At 42.2% G+C, this 19,049-nt stretch overlaps 1 long non-coding RNA gene across 2 annotated transcripts; it reads right to left on the bottom strand.

Moving 5' to 3' along the window:
• Positions 1 to 3,110: 3,110 nt before the first annotated feature.
• Positions 3,111 to 14,414, bottom strand: LOC147826541 (uncharacterized). 2 transcript variants are annotated; one of them, XR_015438907.1, is made up of 3 exons: positions 13,558 to 14,414; positions 4,300 to 4,401; positions 3,111 to 3,370 (listed from the first exon to the last, which is right to left on the bottom strand). It is a non-coding gene; the product is annotated as an uncharacterized LOC147826541 (long non-coding RNA). The 2 variants fall into 2 exon arrangements; XR_015438908.1 differs by having other exon boundaries at positions 3,111 to 3,317.
• Between the last annotated feature and the right edge of the window lie 4,635 nt (positions 14,415 to 19,049).

Raw genomic sequence — 19,049 nt, 5'->3', positions numbered from 1 at the left:
GGAACCACTGAGCTAAATCCCTGGCCCACTAGTTTTAGTTTTTTGAGAAATCACACTGATTTCCAAGTGGTTGCACCAGTTTACACTCCCACCAACAGTGGAGAAGGTTTCCTTTTTTTTTTTTTTTTTTTTTTGGTACCGGGAATTGAACTCAGGTCCTTGTGCTTGCAAGGCAGGCGGCGAAACTGAGCTAAATCCCCGGCCCAAGTTTTCCTTTTTCTCCACAGCCCTGCCAACATTTGCTATTGGTTGATTTCTTTTTTTTCTTTTTTGGTACCAGGGATTGAACTTGGGACCTTGCGCTTGCAAGGCCGGCGCTGGAACCACTGAGCTAAATCCCCAGCCCCTGTTATTGGTTGATTTCTTGATAACAGCCATTCTTTCTGGAGTAAGATGAAATCTCAGCATTGTTTTAATTTGCATCTCTTGAATGATCAGTGATGGGGAACATTTTCTCTTGTATTTATTTGCTGTTTCTACTTCTTTATCTGAGAAGTATCTATTTCAGATACCCATTTTTGGATTGGGTCTTTAAATTTGGGGGGAGGTCTGATTTTTTTGAGTTCTTTATATTCTAGATAGTAGTCCTTTGAGAAATAGCTGGCAAAAATTTTTCCCCACATTGTGCATTGTCTCTTCACTCTGTTGGTGGTTTCTCTTGCTGTGCAAGACCTTTTTTTTTTTTTGGTACCGGGGATCAAACTTGGGTCCTTGTGCTTGCGCAGCAGGTGGCAAAACCACTGAGCTAAATCCCCGGCCCTACAGAGCTTTTTAATAAGATGAGATCCCAGTTGTTGATTCTTTGTGATAGATAGTTCCTGTGCAATGAAAGGTTTTACTCATAAAGTCTTTGCCTACACCAATGTCTTCAAGAATTGTACCTATTCTATCTTCAAACAGATTTAGTGTGTCTGGTTTAATATTTAGATCTTTGATCCATTTCAATTTTAGTTTAGAGCATGGTGAAAAATATGGATCTAGTTTAATCTTCAGCAAGTGGAAACACAGTTTTTCCATCACCATTTATTAAAAAGGCTATCAGTCTTCTAGTGAAGGTGTTTGGCTCCTTTGTCAAAGATAAGGTGGCTGAGTGTGTTTGGAGTTGTTTCTGCATCTTCTAATCTGTTCTACTTATCCTTAGGTCTGTTTCTTTGGGAGTACTATGCAGTATTTATCACAGTAACTTTGTAGAATAATTTCAAGTCAAGGATTGTTATGCCCCCTGCCTTGCCTTTGTTGCCCAGAATTGCCTTTGCTATTCCAGGTCTCTTCTGGTTCCAAATGAATTTTAGGATTGTTTTTTCTAATTCTGTGAGATATGCTGTTGGAATTTTGATTGGGATTGCATTAAATCTGTATAACAATTTTGGAAGTATGTCCATTTTTCACTACATTGGTTCTTCTTACCCAAGAACAAGAGATATCTTTCTATTTTCTGATATTGCCTCTCCTTTTATACTGTCCAAATCTCAAGAAAACCCATGAGAACTACATATGGGTCCTGAGAGGGGATGCTGAGATCCCATCCCTCAAGCTGACGTCAGATCTAGGCTATCATATTGAAAACCTGCTCAAGTTCTCCAGAGAAGTCCACATGCAGGGCTTTGGGAACTGTTCTGCACTTGTGTTCAGAATCCTGTAATCAATGGGTCAGCCTACTTCCCCAGCCAGCTTTGCCACACCCTACTCTCCTATCTCAGCTGGACTCTTTAATGGCATACTAAATAGACACATTAGCTAAACCTGGAGGTACTCACCTCCGGATTCTCTTTCTTTCTTTATTTACTTAATTATCTGTGGTACTGGACATTGAACCCAGGGCCTTAATGCTGAGCTACTTTCCCAGCCCTGTCTCACTTTTATTTGGGGGCAGGGTCTAGCTAAATCATCAAGTTGCCTGGGCTTGGCTCAAAATCTAGATCCTCCTGCCTCAGCCTCCCAGGGTACTGGGATTACAGGCATATGCCACTGCCCTCAGCTACTCTGAATTTCTCTTTTTTCTTTTCTTTTCTTTTTTTTTTTTTTTTTTTGAGACAGAGTCTCACTATGTAGTTCAGACTAGCCTTGAACTCACTATATAGCCCAGGCTGGCCCAAACTCACAGTGATCCTCCTCAGCCTCCACAATACTGACCTGCAGCACCACACCTGGCCCTCTGAATTTCTTATGTGAGATAAATATATGTTCTTATGTATTAAATCACTGTACTCAACTATTCCATTATTGCAACAATGATACATGGTGGCTATGGTGGTTAGGTTTGTATCAACTCAATTGGCTAGGGAGCCACCAAGGGGATTAGTAAAGCACATTCTGGGTGTATTATAGAGGAATAACCTTGGATACTATATATGGTCCCTCAACCCTTCCTCTCTGGTACTGTTCCCCTGCTTTATTTTCTGCCCACATGAACTAAGCAGTTTTGCTCCAACACACCCTTTCGCCATGTTAGTTCTGCCTTGGAACTAGCCTATAACCATGGACTAAATCCCCTGAAATAGTAAGCTAAATTAAACCTCTCCTCCTTTAAATTGTGGGTGTCTGCCTCAGCGATGGGAGAGGTAATACAGTGGCCAAAATTACATGAGGAGGACAGAATGGAAAACAAGAAAATAAAGACACCAAGTGCTGTCCAGTGGTTCCCAAATGCCAATCCATGAACCAGCTGCATTAGAATAACATGGGAAACTTTTTAAATACACAGATCTCTAGTTTTATTGCTGGTATATTCTGATTCAGTAATATTCAGCACAGCACCTAGGGATATTTCTTTTTAATAAGTACCCTAACTAATACAATTTGGAAAGTTGTTGGCACTTTCAGATAAAGCTAAATACACACCTATTCTATGACCTGCAAATCTACTCCTATTTTACCCAAGATATAGAAAAACATATGTCTACAAAAAGACATGTGAGAATGCCCATAGCAACATTATTCATAATAGTTAAAATTGGAACCAACCTCAAATGCTCACAACAGGAGAATAAAAGCGATTATGAGGATTACTGAGGGGCATGGAAGGCCCTTGTGACAATGGGAAATCAGACACGAGCCAGTGACCATGGGTCTGTGGTTTCCTCTGCCAGCCTGAAGGCAGGAGTAGAGAATGAAGCTTTTAAGAGGCATGCATAGAAATGAAAGTGGGAGAGGTAAAATGAGAGGAAGTAAAGAAACTAGAGGTAGTGGTGAGAATGGAAGCAAAGTGACCATCTTTGTCTGAGAACACTTTTTTAAAACACACCTGTCCAGAGTTTCCCTTCTTCAGTTCCCTTCAGCTCTGCCCATCATGCTTCAGTATTTTGTTCTTCCTCCTCCTTTGACACAAAGGTGGGAAAATCAGCCCAGTCACTTTACACACCGACAGAAACTTGGGAAAAGGGAGGTGAGATCACAATCAACATAGAATGGAGGCCAGATCATGGCAAAGCAGGGGCACCCCTGAGATGTTGATCTGACCTGGGGATGTCAGAGAGGACAGGGGCAATTACTGAGTTTATGTGGCCACCAAGGAGGATGACCCTGCTCTCTAAGGAGGATCATTGGTGGCCTGAAAACTGAAGTGGCCTGCTCCAGATAAGAGACAAAATGAAAATTCTGTCTAGCAGGTGTCATGCTAACTTGGCAGGAGGCTGGCTGCTGATTTGCATGTGCTAACATCCTGTCCCTTCTCATTCAGTCACAGCTGGCTTCAAGCTGCTCTCTGGGGAAGTGTATCAGAGAATATACTTGCAGGGATGGGAAGGAGGCTTTCTAAGGAGAGAAGCCCAAGAAAGAAGAGTGGAGGCAGCTGTACCATTACAGCTCCAACTTCACTTCCTCTCTGTCCCTGCAGGCTCACAAAAGGAAAGGGAAATAAATCAACACTTGTCACTGGTCTACTTGGTGTCCAGCCCTTTGCTAAAGGCTCTTACATCACTAATCTCAACAACCTTGCAAGTCCAAGATCATAACCATTCTTCTGAGGAAAGAAAGTGGAGTTTAAGAGTAGTTCAAGGGTAAGGAAAGTGTCACACAGCTAATGAGGGGCCAAACCAGGGCCCCAGTACAGGTCAGGTGCACTCAAACTCTGAACTTTTCAACTAGAATGAGCTGAGTGGTGCTTTCCATGTGTGTCCAAAATTAATTAACCCTCTATTTAGCGTAGACACTGAATTGTAGAGAACTGACTTTCAGGAGAGGGCTCAACTTCCCCACTTCCCAGAACACTGAGGGACACACAGAGCAATGACAGAACTGTCACCTATCAACAACAATAATAAGAACTGGCATCTCTTAGCTGGGTGTGGTGGCACTTACCTATATTCCAGCACTCAGGAGACTAAGGCAGGAGGATTATCACAAGTTCCAGGCCAGCCTGGGCTTCATAGAGTTCAAGGCCAGCCCAACTACATAGAGACCCTGTCAGAAACAAACAAATGAACAAACAACAAACAAACAAAGAGCCGCAGGGCTGGGGGTTTTAGCTCAGTGGCACCACGCCTGCCTCACAAGCCATGGTCCTGAGTTCGATCCCCAGTACAAAAACAAAGAGCTACAATTTTTGAGAGCTTACTAAGTGCTAAGCACTTTATATGTATTATCTAATAATTATCCTCACAATGACCCCATGAGGCAGCCAACAATTATTCTTTCAAGCATCAGTAGACCATCTAAAGAAACCAAATTAAACCAGAGAGCATATCTTGTCAGATACCCAAAAATCAACAGACCACTTTCTCTAATCAATAGAACTCCACAACAGAAAGATAACAAGGACATTGTGTGTCTGAAAACACTTTTAGACTCATTGAGAAAAGAATCAAAATGAAGATCTTTAGAAATGAAAGAGGAAGCTGTATGTAGTGGTGTATGCCTGTAATCCCAGCACTTGGAAGGCTGAGGCAGGAGGATTGCCAAGAGTTGGAGGCCAGCCTGGGCTACATAGTGAGTTCAAGACCAGACTGTACTACATAGTGAGAGTCTACCTCAAAAAACAAAAAACAAAACAAAAAAAGAAATGAAAGATGAGGCTAAGAGTGTAGCTAACTCAGTGGTAAAGTGTATGCTTACCATGCAAAAGGTCGAGGGCCAGGGATTTAGCTAAGTGGTTTTGCTGCCTGCTGTGCAAGCACAAGGACCTGAGTTTGATCCCCAGTACCAAAAAAAAAAAAAAAAAAAAAGCATGCAAAAGGTCTTGGGTTCAATCTCCAGTGGCAACAAGAAAAACAGAAAGAAATTGGGCCAGGGATGTAGCTCAGTGGCAAGTGCAAGGTCCTGAGTTTGATCCCTGGTACCAAAAATAAATAAATAAATAAAGCTGTGGAGAGAAAATAAATTTTTTAAATGACTAAATAGAAATACATGAATTTAAATGCTTGTGTAAGAAAAAGCTGAAAAAAGCATCCAACTCAAGATGTTAAGAAAGAACAGGGCCAGGGATTTAGCCCAGTGGCACTGTGCCTGCCTCCCAAGTGCAAGGTCCTGAGTTCAATCTCTGGTACCAAAAAAAAAAAAGAAAAGAAAAGAAAAAAAGAAACAAGAAAGAACAGACACCTGTAATCCCAGCACTCAGGAAGCTGAAACAGGATTGTGAGTTTGAAACCAGCCTGGACTACATAGTGAAAACTTTAAAAATAAAAAATAAAAGAAGAATCAAGATATATTATGTACAGGTACAAATTCCCTGTGAGGAATGTGGTCATTATGTGTCTCAGACTGTACCAATAAAATTAATTTTTTTAAAGAGAAAGGCAAAAGATGAAGAATTAAAGAATTGATTTTTTTTCTGGTACTGGGAATTGAAACCAGGGACTTTACATTGAGCTATATCCCAGCCCATTCATTCATTCATTCATTCATTCATTTTCTTAGGTTTTTTTGTTTTTTGTTTTTTGTTTTTTTGGTACTGGGGATCAAACTCAGGTCCTTGCGCTTGTGCAGCAGGCGGCAAAACTACTGAGCTAAATCCCCGGCCCCATTCATTCATTTTCAAGACGGGGTTGGAGTCTTACTTCCTAGGTCAGGCCTAGAACTCACTATATACCTCAGTCTCCAGAGTGCTAGGATTACAGGTGTCTGCCACCACACCCGGCTCAGCCCATTTTTTTATTAGAAGACAGATTCTTACTAAATTGCCTGGGCTAAGCTCAATTTGCCATCCTCTTGCTTCAGTCTCCCAGAGTGCAGGAATTACAGGCCTGCACCAGCAAGATATACTCTCACTGCATGGCTCTCCTCAGATTTTGCATCCTAGACCTCTTTCCACTAATAAGCACAACTGTAAAAGTGCATGCTTTCAACAATTTGAAGCTGGTAAGAATTCTGAGCTGTGGATGTGAGGAGAAGGCATTCCAGACAAGGGACTAGTGTGAACAAAGGACAGAGCAGAGGAGTAGCAGGCTCCCTGGTGGAAGAGCAGGCAGCTTGGTATTTTGAAGGCTTAGAAATCAGTCCAAGGTAGGGAAAGGCAAGGAGAGAGGCCAGATAGGTGCCCATTGTCCAGCTCATTGTAGGAGCTGTATATCATGCTATGGAGTTTAAAATTTACCCTAAAGGTTTAAGCAGCAGTATGATCAGCCACAGTTGTGAGATGTTGTTGTTGTTATTGTTTTTTGAGACAGGGTCTCACTATTTAGTTCAGGCTAGCCTCGAACTCAAAGCAATCCTCCTGCCTCAGCCTCCCAAGTGCTGGGATTATAGGCAAGTGCCACCACACTCAGCTAGACACAGTTGTATTTCAGAATGATCTTTCTGGTAGGAATGTGAATGGCGGTGGAGATGAGAACAAGGCTAAAGGCAGATAAATGAATTAGGAGGCTGTAGCGGCACTAGGGCAAGGGAGGAAGAGGGCCTGCACTATGGCATTAGCAGTTAAAATGAAGAAAAGGGAATGGATTTAAGAAATACTTAACATATAAAATGAGATCTAGGCATGGTAGTGCATCCCTGTAATCCCAGTATTCTGGAGTCTGGGGCAGGAAGATGGCAGCAAGTTCGAGGCCAGCCTAGGCTACATAGTGAGTACAAGACCAGCCTGAACTGCATAGCAAAACCCCATCTCAGAAATTTTTAAAAGATATTAAATGAGCAGGACATAGTGTTTTATTGAATGTGGGAGGTGAAAGGGTGGAGGAATCAAAAATAAAGTTCCTTAACACCCAGGTTCTCTCATGAATAGCCAGAGTGCATAATAATGGTACCAGCACCATCTATGTTTCTCAATTCATTCATAACTCTAACAATCTATCTATCTGTCCATTCATTTGTCCATTCATACATCCACATGTCCATCCATCTATACAGTTTCCTTTGATCAAATTCTTGTGACTGTCATAACACTGTGAAGAATGTATATATAAAAAGACATAATACTTGGCCTTATCCACTTATTCATTCACTTGCTAAAATTTTATTGATATCCTCCTGTGTGCCAGATACTATGAGACTATTATAGGTAATGGAAATATAGCAGTGAGAAAGCAGAAAAGGTCCTGTTTTAAGGACCTTATGTTCTAGCAAAAGAAACAGATAGAATGCACAGGAATAATACAATTCCAGGAAGAAACTTCTTTATAATAAAAGAAATCAGGGCTGGGGATGTAGCTCGGTGGCACGTCCCTGCCTCGAAAGCGCAAGGTCCTGAGTTGGATCCCCAGTACCAAAAAAAAAAAGAAATCAGAGCTTCTTGCAGAAATTACTGGCTGTAAGGTTATGGCAGGAAATATATAATATGTACCTCAAGAAACTTATAGTACCAAGAAGAAAGGAAAGGCTCAGACAAAAACACAGACAAGGTTCATCAAAGGGACATAGGAATCAACTGAAAGAACTCCCAGGGATCAAAATTAGAACAATTTGAGCAACAAAATAAATTATTGTTGTATGATAGCCCAAAGCATAAAATAAGCAACTATAAATCCATATTAATAAAAATGAATTGACTGACTGGGTGTGGTGGTGCACACCTGCAATTTCGGCACTGAGGAGGCTGAGGCAGGAGGATCAGTGTGACTCCAAGGCTAGCCTGAGATACGTAACAAGCCTGTCTCAAAAAAATTGACTGAAAAAACAAATAATGTGGAGGTAAAAGCAAAATTTATGTAGACATTCCTTCCTCAAGGAGGTGAAGTATGATTCCCCACTCCCTAAGTGTGGGCTGTACATAGTGACTTCATCCCAAAGATTCTAGGATGGGAAGAAGAAGAAAAGAATAAATAACTGTCCAGTGGAGAAACCCAGCAAAGTTAAATTTAGTCATGAGTTCATTGAGATGATGTGATGGTAATGGCAGTTTGTGGTCTTCCTCCCACAAGCCCACAGCCTTAGTTTAATCATGAGAAAAGCTTCCCAGCTGAGGAAAGTGCTACAAAATACCTGAGCAGTGCTCCTCAAAAGTGTTAAAAGCCATCAAAAAGAAGGAATATGCGAGAAACTATCAGTCAAGAAGAGCGAAACGAAACAATAATGACTAAATATAATGTGGTAGCCAGGCGTGGTGTGCATACCTATAATCCCAGCACTTGGGAGGCTGAGGCAGGAGGATTGCTATGAGTTTGAGGCCAGCCTGAACTACATAGCAAGATCCTATCTGTCCCCCTAAAAATTGTATAAATAAATATAATGTGGTGCCCTGGAACAGAAAAAAGTAAGAAAATCTTTTTTTTTTTTTTTAAAGAAAATCTTAATTAAGTAGGGGCTTTGAGGGCTGGGGATTTAGATCAGTGGTTACGCCGCCTGCTCTGCAAACTCAAAGACCCTAAAAAAAAAAAAAAAGTAGGGGCTTTGATAATAGTAAGGCTCAATAACTGTGACAAATGTACCATACTAATGTAAAATGTTAATAATAGAGTGCAAAACTAGGTGTGCCAGGTACTTCATCATCTTTGTAACTTTTCTGTAAAACTAAAACTAAGAAAATAAGTTAACTAGTTTGTTTGTTTGTTTGTTTATGCTACTGGGAATTGAACTAAGACTTTCACACTATGTCTCATCCTCACCCCTCTTTGCTTTGTTTTGTTTTGTTTTCTATTTTGAGATAGGGTCTCATTAACTTGCTGAGTTGCCCAGCTGGGCTCAAACTTGAAATCTTCCTGCCTCAGCCTCTTGGAATGTTGGGATTAAAAGGGTGCACTACCATGGCTGGTTAGAAAGTTTATTCTTTAATAAGCTTTGAAGAAAAATAAGGGGACAGGATAGCAAGGAATAGAATGGTACCTATTTTAGACATGGTGGTCAAGGAAAGCCTCTCACAATTGGTATAACAGATCCTGAATGAAGAGAGGAAGTGAACCAGATATTAAAGGAAAGAGCTTATCAGGCAGAGATAAGGATGATAGGTGAAAAAGGTTGGTGATAGGGAAAAAGTTTGAGACAGTTTAGTAGATTAGCTATTAAAGTAGCTGTAAAAGCAAAATAGGTAGTGTATCCCTTTAAAACTTGCCTTAGCTCATTGCTTTTGTTGTTTAAAGTGAAGGTTATATAGCTCCTTTGATCTGTAGCTCTACTATAGATAACATTTTAACTCTGAAGAACAAAGTTGCAATGCTTGGGCAAACTTGTGATATATGTGCCTTAACTGTCATGTGTTTAGGACTGTAATCAGTAACAGAAACCACCTGTGTCTAACCATTAACCAGGAATTGGAACTTTATTTACTTAACAAAGAACACTAGGGACGAGATAATGACTAACAAAGGTATAAAAAGGAGACAAACAAAGAACACGGGGCTGACACTGACCAGACCGGTTTCTGGCAGTCCTGCCTGCTTGCAAGTAAACTTTTATTATTTTACCCAAATTCTGTGTCTCCCTGTATTTCTTTCCACGATTTCTGGAACAATGGTTCACTAAAGCTCAGTGACCCTCCAGCAGTAACAAAGCTACTTAGAGGGAGAGGTAGGAAGGAGCCAGATCTTGTGGAACGTTTATTTTATTTTAATTAGTTATTCTTTTTCATATTGGGAATTGAAAACAGGGAGTACTGAGCTACATTCCCAGCACTTATAATTTTACCTTGAGACAGGGTCTTGCTAAGATGCCACTTGGCAGGAATTGTGTCCTAAGAGGGTGCAGGAAATGATGGGCAATCAAAAACCTTTCCTTAGGCTGACTCAAAATTGCAATTCTCCTGCCTCAACCTTCTACATGCTGGGATTTCAGGCATGTGCCACCACACCAAGCTACAATTTACAATCTTAAGAAGTTTTGGTTTGCTTTTATTTTTGATGTTTTGGGACAGGGTCTCAAATTCCAGACAGGGTCTGTGTAATTCCAGGCCAGTCTTTAACTCATTATGTAGTCAAGGCTGACCTTGAACTTGTGGAGATCCTCTTGCCTAAGCCTCCCAAATGCTGAGATTATAGGTGGGCACCACAACACCTGGTGTTTTGGTTTGCTTTTGGGGTTTTTTGGATTAAAAAAATTTACATAATAGGGAAAGTATATGTTTAGCTTTAGTAGCAACTGCCGGCTTACCTAAGGGCATTTACCAGTCTACATTCCCACCAACATGAATGAGAGTTCCAATTGTTCCATATCCTTGTCTACACTTGGTTTTGGTGTTGTCAGGGTTTTTTTGTGGTTTTTTTTGGTACGGGGATTGAACTCGGGACCTTTCACTTTCGAGGCAGGCAGCAGCACCACTGAGCTAAATCCCTGCCCCCCCCCCCCCATTTTGAGACAGGATCTTGCTTTGTTGCTATGTAGTCCATACTGACCTTGAACTCACTATGTAGCCCAGGCTGGCCTTGAACTCACCACAATCCTCCTGCCTCACCCTCCCAAGTGCTGGGATTATAGGCCCACACCACAAAGCCCAGTTTGATTTAATATTCTTGAAGGACTACTCTAAGTGCTGAATTTAATAGGCTGCTCCTTAGAGGAGAGGTGGAAGCAGGGAGGCCAGTTAAGAAAGTGCTTCAGTAAACTAGGTGAAAGTGGGTGATGGATAGGATCAGGATGGTGATTACAAAATTGTCATGAAGCAACCAGATGCAGAATATATTTTCAGGATATAATTTACAGAATTTGCTGATCGATTAAATATGGGAACTGAGGGAAAGAATGGTCAACAATGGTCCCTAGGTACTTGACTCGAGCAAAAAAGTAAATGGAGATGCTATTGGAGAGAATTGAGTCCTAAGAGGATGCAGAGAATGGTGGGTAAGGAGGGCAAGGGTCAAGAATTCTCTTTTGAAGACAGGCCTGATGGCACATGGCTGTAGTTTCAGCTGCTTTAGGAGGCTGTGGCAGGAGAATCACCTCAGCCTGTGAGTTCAAGGCCAGCCTGTTCAACATAGCAAGACCCTGTCACCGAAAAAACCAAAACAACAATAACAACAAAGAAATTTCTTTTGGCCATACAAAGTTTGAGATTCCTATTAAAACAGAAGTGAAGGGGTGGGGGATTTAGCTCAGTGGCACCACACCTGCCTCGAAAGGTGGGGGTGTGGGGACAGAGGTAGAGATGTTGGGTAGCCATTAGATATCTGACTTTGAAACTTAGGAGAAACAGCAAAGTTAGAGATATGAAGTAGAAACTGTCAGTATTCAATTTAAAGATGGAAGCTAGAGAAAATCACTTGGAAATGAGCACAAATAGAAAACAGATTCTCTAGGTACCTGAACATAAAAAAGACATAAAAATAGGGAAAGGAGCTTCTAAGGAAACCAAAAAAAGTATTGGTGCTCAGGAAGCCAAAAGAGCCAGTATTTTTAAAAAAGGAAGGGTATGATCAACTAGGTCAAAAGCTGCTGAGACACTGGATAAATGACAAGAGAAGATTGCCAAATAGATTTGGGAAGTGACTTCAAGTTGCCTCTTATCCAAGAGAGGAGCTAGGAAAATTAGGAAGAAAAGGGACCACCTGTGTTGCTCCAGAAAAAAGCCAGAATATAATCCTTAACCCAGCTGCTGGGGGATAGGGTGTTTTTGGAGAGAAAGGCATTGAAACTCTCCAGATTATCAACATCAGATGTTGAGTCTCATGCCATCAGCCCAAACAGGGCACTTAATGAATCTTCAGGCTACAAGGGTCATCATTGAACACAAAAATCTCTCCTTATTTTCCAGGGAACTGGTTCTAAACTAACCTCAGGGCTTTAAAACTCCTACCCTTGGGCCAGGGATTTAGCTCAGTGGTTCTGGCACCTGCCTTGCAAGCACAAGGTCCAGAGTTCAATTCCCAGTACAAAAAAAAAATCCTACCCTTTAGTCTCTAGCATTCATTTTTCTCTAAAACTTATAGGTCTCTATTGGGAGAAAGGGACTTTCAAAGAGAAGAGTTCGCTGGCTGAAGGAACTGTCCTGAGGTTCTATTCCTTCCTTCATGAGGTATTTCTGGAGCACCTACTATGTGCCAGGAAGTCTATAGGCACCATAGGAATAGCAGAGAACAGATGAAACAAAACTCTTCTGCCCACAGGGAGCTGACCATCGCCAGTGTTCCTGCACTGTCTTCTAGGCTCATCCTGTTCCTTCCATGTCCAGAGGTGCTGAGGTTACAGGGCAGACTTGGGCAGATCCACCCATTACCTGCTAAGACTTCCCAGGACATACAAAACTCTCCCTTTCAGAGCAAAGTACACAGATAGGGTTCCTTGGCAGAGGGTGAATTTCCCCAGAGCCAAACCCAGGGTGGAGTAGAGGCCCCACATCTGGAGCACAATTTATTTGGATGTTAATGCAATTATCACACTGGCTCCAGACAAAGCCCAGTCACAACTGAGGACAGAATTTTAAATCATGACTTCCCAGAGTCTCATTAGGTAATTGATGCTGATCACATTGCTTAATGGGGACCCATAAAATGGTCGCTATTTATGTTACAATGGACAGAGAAAAGGCTCAGCTAACCAGATAATTGACAAATGATATGCAGGACCAGAATGAAGTGACAGGGAAACACAGGGAGACCTAGTAAAGTTTGCCTGTGTCTGGCTTTTAGTTTCTTATTGGTGATGATTGTTTGACTGGATCCAGAGGAGACTGCTCTGGTCTTCACAAAGCCCAAAGCTACTCTTCCCAGGAGCAAGAGACTGAGATAAGAATTGTCATGAAATAGGATTTTCTACAGCTGGCTAAATCGTTTGCTAAATGAGCAATTTTAATCATCCTTTCTCCATCCACTAGCACAGAGTTAAACTCACTTCTCTTTCTGCCTGATCTCCCACCTCCCATAGCCTCATTCCTCCCTCCCTCACCAGCTTTTAGCCACAAAGATGGTCTGGGTGAGGTACAGAAGGTACAGATTGTAGCAAGACACTTTGGGCCCAGCTGAATTCACCAGATAGTGAGAATATAAACATCACAGCCCCATTCCCACCCTGCACACCCGAGAGCACCCTGGGAGACCCATATACACACACCCTCTATATGTCAGTATCTCTAGAACAGAGGTGAACTTTTATGACACCAAGAAGTGGCTGTAAAACTTCACTCTGCAGAGAGGGGGGTGGGAATGAAATTTATTTCTTCTGTTGTTGAAACCTGGGGCTTTTCAGCAGCACTTTCAACCCACAAATCAAGGCATATAAGAGATCCCTGTAACCACCAGGTACAGTGGATCCTTGACTTACATGCTCAATCAGTTCCCGAGGGAGGGTTGGTTATAAGTCAATACAGCTGAGATCTGGATGAGATCCGATTACACGCTATGGATAACAAGAGGCAGAAGAATCTTCCATTAACTAATTAACCCAGGTTGTTCGCATCTCACGCCGGTCGTAACTTGAGGGTCCACTGTATTTGGAAAAGATATTAAGGAAGAAAGGGGAATAATTTTGGAGAGGAAAGAGTCAAGAATCAAGCAATCCCAATAACAAATGCTGGTGGGGGTGTGGGGAGAAAGGAACCCTTCTCCATTGTTGGTGGGAGTGCAGACTGGTGCAACCACCGTGGAAATCAGTATGGAGATACCTCAAAGAACTAGGGCTAGAGGTCCCATTTGACCCAGATATTCCCCTGCTGGGGATCTTCCCAAAAGAAAAGAATCATACCACAATGATATATGTGCACCCATGTTTATAGCAGCACAGTTTGTAATAGCTAAAGCTTGGAAACAGCCCAAGTGCCCATTAACTGGAAACTGGATAAAGAAGATGTGGTTTTTTTATAAAATGGAGTACTACTCGGCCATAGAGAACGAGAAACTAAAGACGTTTATAGCTAAATGGATGCATATTGCGGCCATACTCATAAGTGAAATAAATAGGAAACACACATGTGTAAATACCAAATACTTTCTCTAGTGTGAGAAACTGAAAGTGTAAATAAGAATTAAAGTGATTAAAATGAATAATTGATAATTTGAAATAGGAAGAAAAGGTCCAAAGGGGTAGGGGAAGTGGGAGGGGAATGGGAAAGGAAAGGAGGGAAAGGAAAAATTATGAGAAAAGAAAAAAAATGGAAACAAAGTCCATGTAAATAGGGAAGGGCGCACAGGTAATGGGAAAAAAATAAGAACCAAGATACATCATGTACAGGTACAAGCACCCAATGATAAATGTAAATGTATTGTTTACCTAAAATGTACCAATAAAAGAATTTAAGGAAAAAAAACAAGAGTCAAGCAATCTACTCACATATGGCCTGACACTAGGGTTAATGGGATATGTATCTCATGAGGAACAATTCAGTTTTCCCAAGGTCTGCCTCTTGATTGTCCTGGAATCTTCCTGCATTGGAATTTACTTCTGTTTGCCCAAAATGGGTGACTATTCCTTGTCCTCCTCCTCCTAAAAACCACTAACTTGTATACTTTGAATGGGTGAATTATATGATATGTGTTACGGTTTAGATCTAAAATGTCCCTCAGGGCCAGGGATTTAGCTCAGTGGCACCACACCTGCCTCACAAGTGCAAGGTCCTGAGTTCGATCCCTGGTACTGGGGGGAAATAAATTGTCCCTCAAAAGCCTCAATGTGCTGAAGGCATTCTCCAAAATTCAGCAACATTCAGAGGTGGAGCTTTTCGGAAGTTATTGGATCATGACAGTGCTAACCTCTATAAAGGACCAATCCATCAGTGAGTTGAATGGGCTATTAAGAAGTGAGGCTTAGTTGAAGGAAGTATGTCATAGGGGAGTGACCTTAGGGATTATATCTCATCCCTAGACTCTTCCTCTCTGATTCTTTCTCTACTTCCCACTTGCCATGAGGTAAGGAGCTTTCTTCTTTTATCCCCTCTCTACCGTGATGTTCTATCTCGCCACAACCCAGAACAATAGAGCTAAGAGGCCATAGACTGAAACCATGAGCCAAAATATACCTTTCTTCCGTTAAATTGATCATCCTAGGTATTTTGTTATCACAATGAAAAGCTAACACAGTATATAAATTACACCTCAATAAAGCAGTAGGCAACCCACAAATTCACTAAAAATTATGTATGAAAATGTTATAACTAAGAGATCTAATTACTACATTTAAATATAATAATAGAAGCTGGGCATGTATGCCCACACCGGTGATCCTAGCTACTCAAGAGGTTGAGAAAGGAGAATCAAGAATTCAAGGCCAGTCCCAGAAACAGTGTGTTAATTGTAATATGTCAGTTTGACTTGAATAAGAACCACCTAGCATTGGGTGTGATGGTGCATGCATGTAATCTCAGCACTTGGGAGGCCAAGGCAGGAGGATTGCCATGAGTTTGAGGCCAGCCTGGGCTACTTAGTGAGTTCAAGCCTGAGCTACATAGCAAGACCCTGTCTCAAAAAACAAAACAAAACAACAACCAAAAAGAACCACTTAGCAGATCAGTAAATTCTGGGTGTGTCTATGGATGCTTGTCATGGAAGAGGGGATAAGACCCACCCCAGATGTGGATGACTCCAACCAATAGGCTTGTAGCTTGAATGGAATAAAAAGAGAAGGAAGAAAGAAGTGTTTGTCTTTTTTTTAGAGGAGCTCTTGTCTTCGCTATTGCCTTTGGATGTTGGTACTCAGTTCCTTCACCATTCCAGTGCAGATTCTTCCTTCAGCCTCCCTCCCTGCACTCTGCAGCCCCCTGACACAGACCTTCACCAGTGACTCTGCAATCAGCTTCCAGGCCTTTGTCCTTCAACTGCTCCTGGATCCTCCAGCTCTGCAATGCACAGAATGGCCGCTGGGACTCCTCTGCTTCTTATCCTTAAGCCTATCTAATAAATGCCTTGTATAATCATACATCTATTTTATTTTATATTGAATATTCCTCTAGACAACTCTAACTAATACACGTAGCAAGACCTTATTTCTAATAATATGAATAAAGATTCTTAAACAACAAAAAATGTGAGGGCTTTACCATCAAATTTTAGCTCTGCCATCTGCTGACTCTGACCTTAGACAAGTTATTTAACCTCACTGAGCTCAGTTTTCTCATTTATAAAATGGGCATTGGAGGATAAAATAAATTAATGTATAAAGACACTTGGCACATAGTAGGTGCTCAGTAAATAGGAACAATAAAAAAGGGTAAGAGGATAGCAGTAACTGAAGGAGACAGGAAGAAAAAAAACAGGCCATATACTTACATTTATGTCTTAATATTTGGCTGGGCTCCTGAGACATAAGAAGACCATGAGTTTGAGGGGCAGAAAGACTGAGGGATCAGGCATTCCTGAAAAAGAACCACCCCCCACTCCCACCCAATGAGCTATGAGCCACTACAGAGTCCTGGACTTGTTGCGCAGGGGCAGAGGGAAAGGCTTTTGGAAGAAAGAATGCAAGAGTTGGCCAGGTGGAAAAGGGAAAAGTGGACTGGCTTGTTAGTGTTTGTTTGTTTGTTTTGATATGGAGTCTTGATGTGTAGTTCGGTCTGATCTTGAACTCATGGAGATCCTCCTGCCTCAGCCTCCTGTGTGTAGAATTACAGGCATATGTTACCACACCCAGCTGGGAGTGGACTGTTGTTCCTTCCCCTGCTGTGGGTGACCAGAAGGATATGAAGCTCCTCTCTGGAGAAAACTGGGCAGGCAGAGGCAGAAGTCACAAGAACAATTGTGGACTGATTTTTCATAATTTTGGTGGGCACTGAGCTGGCACAAGCAGTGAAAGGGAGGGCCTGCTCCCTGGAGTGCAGTAGGTGAACTGGGCCTTAGGAGCTCCTGCTCACTCCCCTTGGGCCTGGCTGTCCCTGGGCACTAAGCTCTGGACCTCCTTCTCCGTCCCACCAGTCCTCTTTTGGGGAATAGAACCTGATGCTCTGTGGGCAGAGCATGACGCCTCCATCACTCCTCCCTCTAGTGACTCATTCTGAAGACTGGGGGTGGCAGGAAGTACTAGAGCCCCAGAACTGCAGCCCCATCCGGATTCTGGCAGCTTAGAGACATCCTATACTCTTCCCTCCTCCCTCCACCCCCGCCACCTCCCTCTCTTCCAGCTCTGACTCTTGACATTTCCATGTAAGAGACACCCACCTCCCCCAAAACTCTTCTTGCCTTTCTATTGCCTCCTCCGGTCCCTCAGCTCCAGCCTGCAGGGACTGCTGGGTGGAAACAGCCCTATTCCAAGAGAAGCAGGCACAACACAGGCCTAGAAGCCCTTTCCTGGGGAGTGTGCTCAGGCAAGTTCTGTCACACCATGACGAGGCTCATGATCTGGAAAGCTCTATGATTGACACCTAAAACAACACAAATTGTTTTCCTCTATGCTAAGCTCTTCACAGGGCTTGTCTCATTTATTCCTTACAACAGCTCCATGAAACAGACAGTATTATCACAGATATTTTGCAAGCAAGAAAAGTGAGAGAGAACTAATTGGGAAAGTAGCAGAGCTGGGGCTGAAATCCAGAACTCTCATCCTGAGCTGTTAGTTGCCACGCTTTTCTGCCTGTGTTGGGAACTCAGGGCAATGTAGGCCCCTTTGAGCCCAACCGTGGAGTAAACAAGGGCAGCATCTGGAATCTTCAGGCCCTTGGTACAGCTGCCCTGGGTGCTATGGGGCTAGAGACTTCAACCCTAGCCTACCTTCTAGTTCCCCATTGTTCTTGGAGACCTGCCCCACTCTCCACTCCAGTGGACTGGAAATGTAGATGGCTACTCAGAGAATTCTTGTTCCCCTCAACAATCAATCTTCAACCATCATAAGCAAGGCACACACCTGTAATTCCAGCACCCTAGGAGGCTGAGGCAGGAGGATAGAGAGTTCAAGACCAGCCTAGGCAACTTAGAAAGACAAGACCTGTCTCCAAATTGAAAAAAATAATAATGATAATAAAAAAGGAAAAGAGACATAGCTCAGTGTGAGCATCCCCAATATCAATACTCAGTACTGTGAAGAAAATAAATAAAGTTCCAATACAAACAAACATCAATGTGATTCTAGGAGCCCAGGGACTAACTAAAAAGAAGGAAAAAATAAGGCATTACTCACAGATGCAGCCAAAAGAGAGCTACAGACACTGAAGTGTGGGGTGAGCACAGATTGAAGATAGCTGATATCTGTCAAACCAAAGAGGTGCAGAGATGGCCTACACAGCAATAGAAATAATAATACTCTTAAATTTTGTAGCACTTTATAATTTCTCAAGCATTACAAACATTTGATCCTCCAGATGACCTCCTAGAACCCAAGGAGGCAGAAAGCATTTTTTGTAGCTGTACCACCTGTTTAGCTGTCTCTTAAAAGGGGAAGTGGGGAAAGAAACAGGCAAGGCGGTGAGTGAGTTAACCAAACCCAAGCCCCAGTGGGTAATTGATAGTTTTTATGGTGACTCTATGCTCAGACTCCTTAGACATCATATTTCCACTGGATTACCACATTTACATAACAATGCAGGGTGAGAAGCCCTGATAAATCTTCCCTACATGGGGATGAATACAGTGGAAATGTACTTTTTTGACAGAGATTTGTTTTACTACACTACTGCCCTTCAGTTTAGGGAAGAAAGAGCAAGGCTATTGCTTTATGAAGAGAGGGAGGGAAGGGGGAGAAGAAGGGGAGAAAATAAAGATCAGAGAGGAATGAATAAACGGAAGAGACAGGAGAAAGGGAGAGCTTTACGCAGGACAGGAAAAGGAAGGTTTGGAAAGGAGGAGGAAAGCTATCTCAACAGTGAGCATTGGTTTAGCGGTGGAAAGGAAAGAATG

This window comes from Heterocephalus glaber, unplaced genomic scaffold (genome assembly GCF_053883595.1).
Source record: "Heterocephalus glaber isolate CG9 unplaced genomic scaffold, H.glaber_assembly_v1.0 deba00001465, whole genome shotgun sequence".
In the NCBI taxonomy this organism is placed as follows: Eukaryota; Metazoa; Chordata; class Mammalia; order Rodentia; family Bathyergidae; genus Heterocephalus; species Heterocephalus glaber.
The sequence above is the reverse complement of the archived record's forward strand: the minus strand, read 5'-3'. Positions and strand labels throughout refer to the sequence as shown.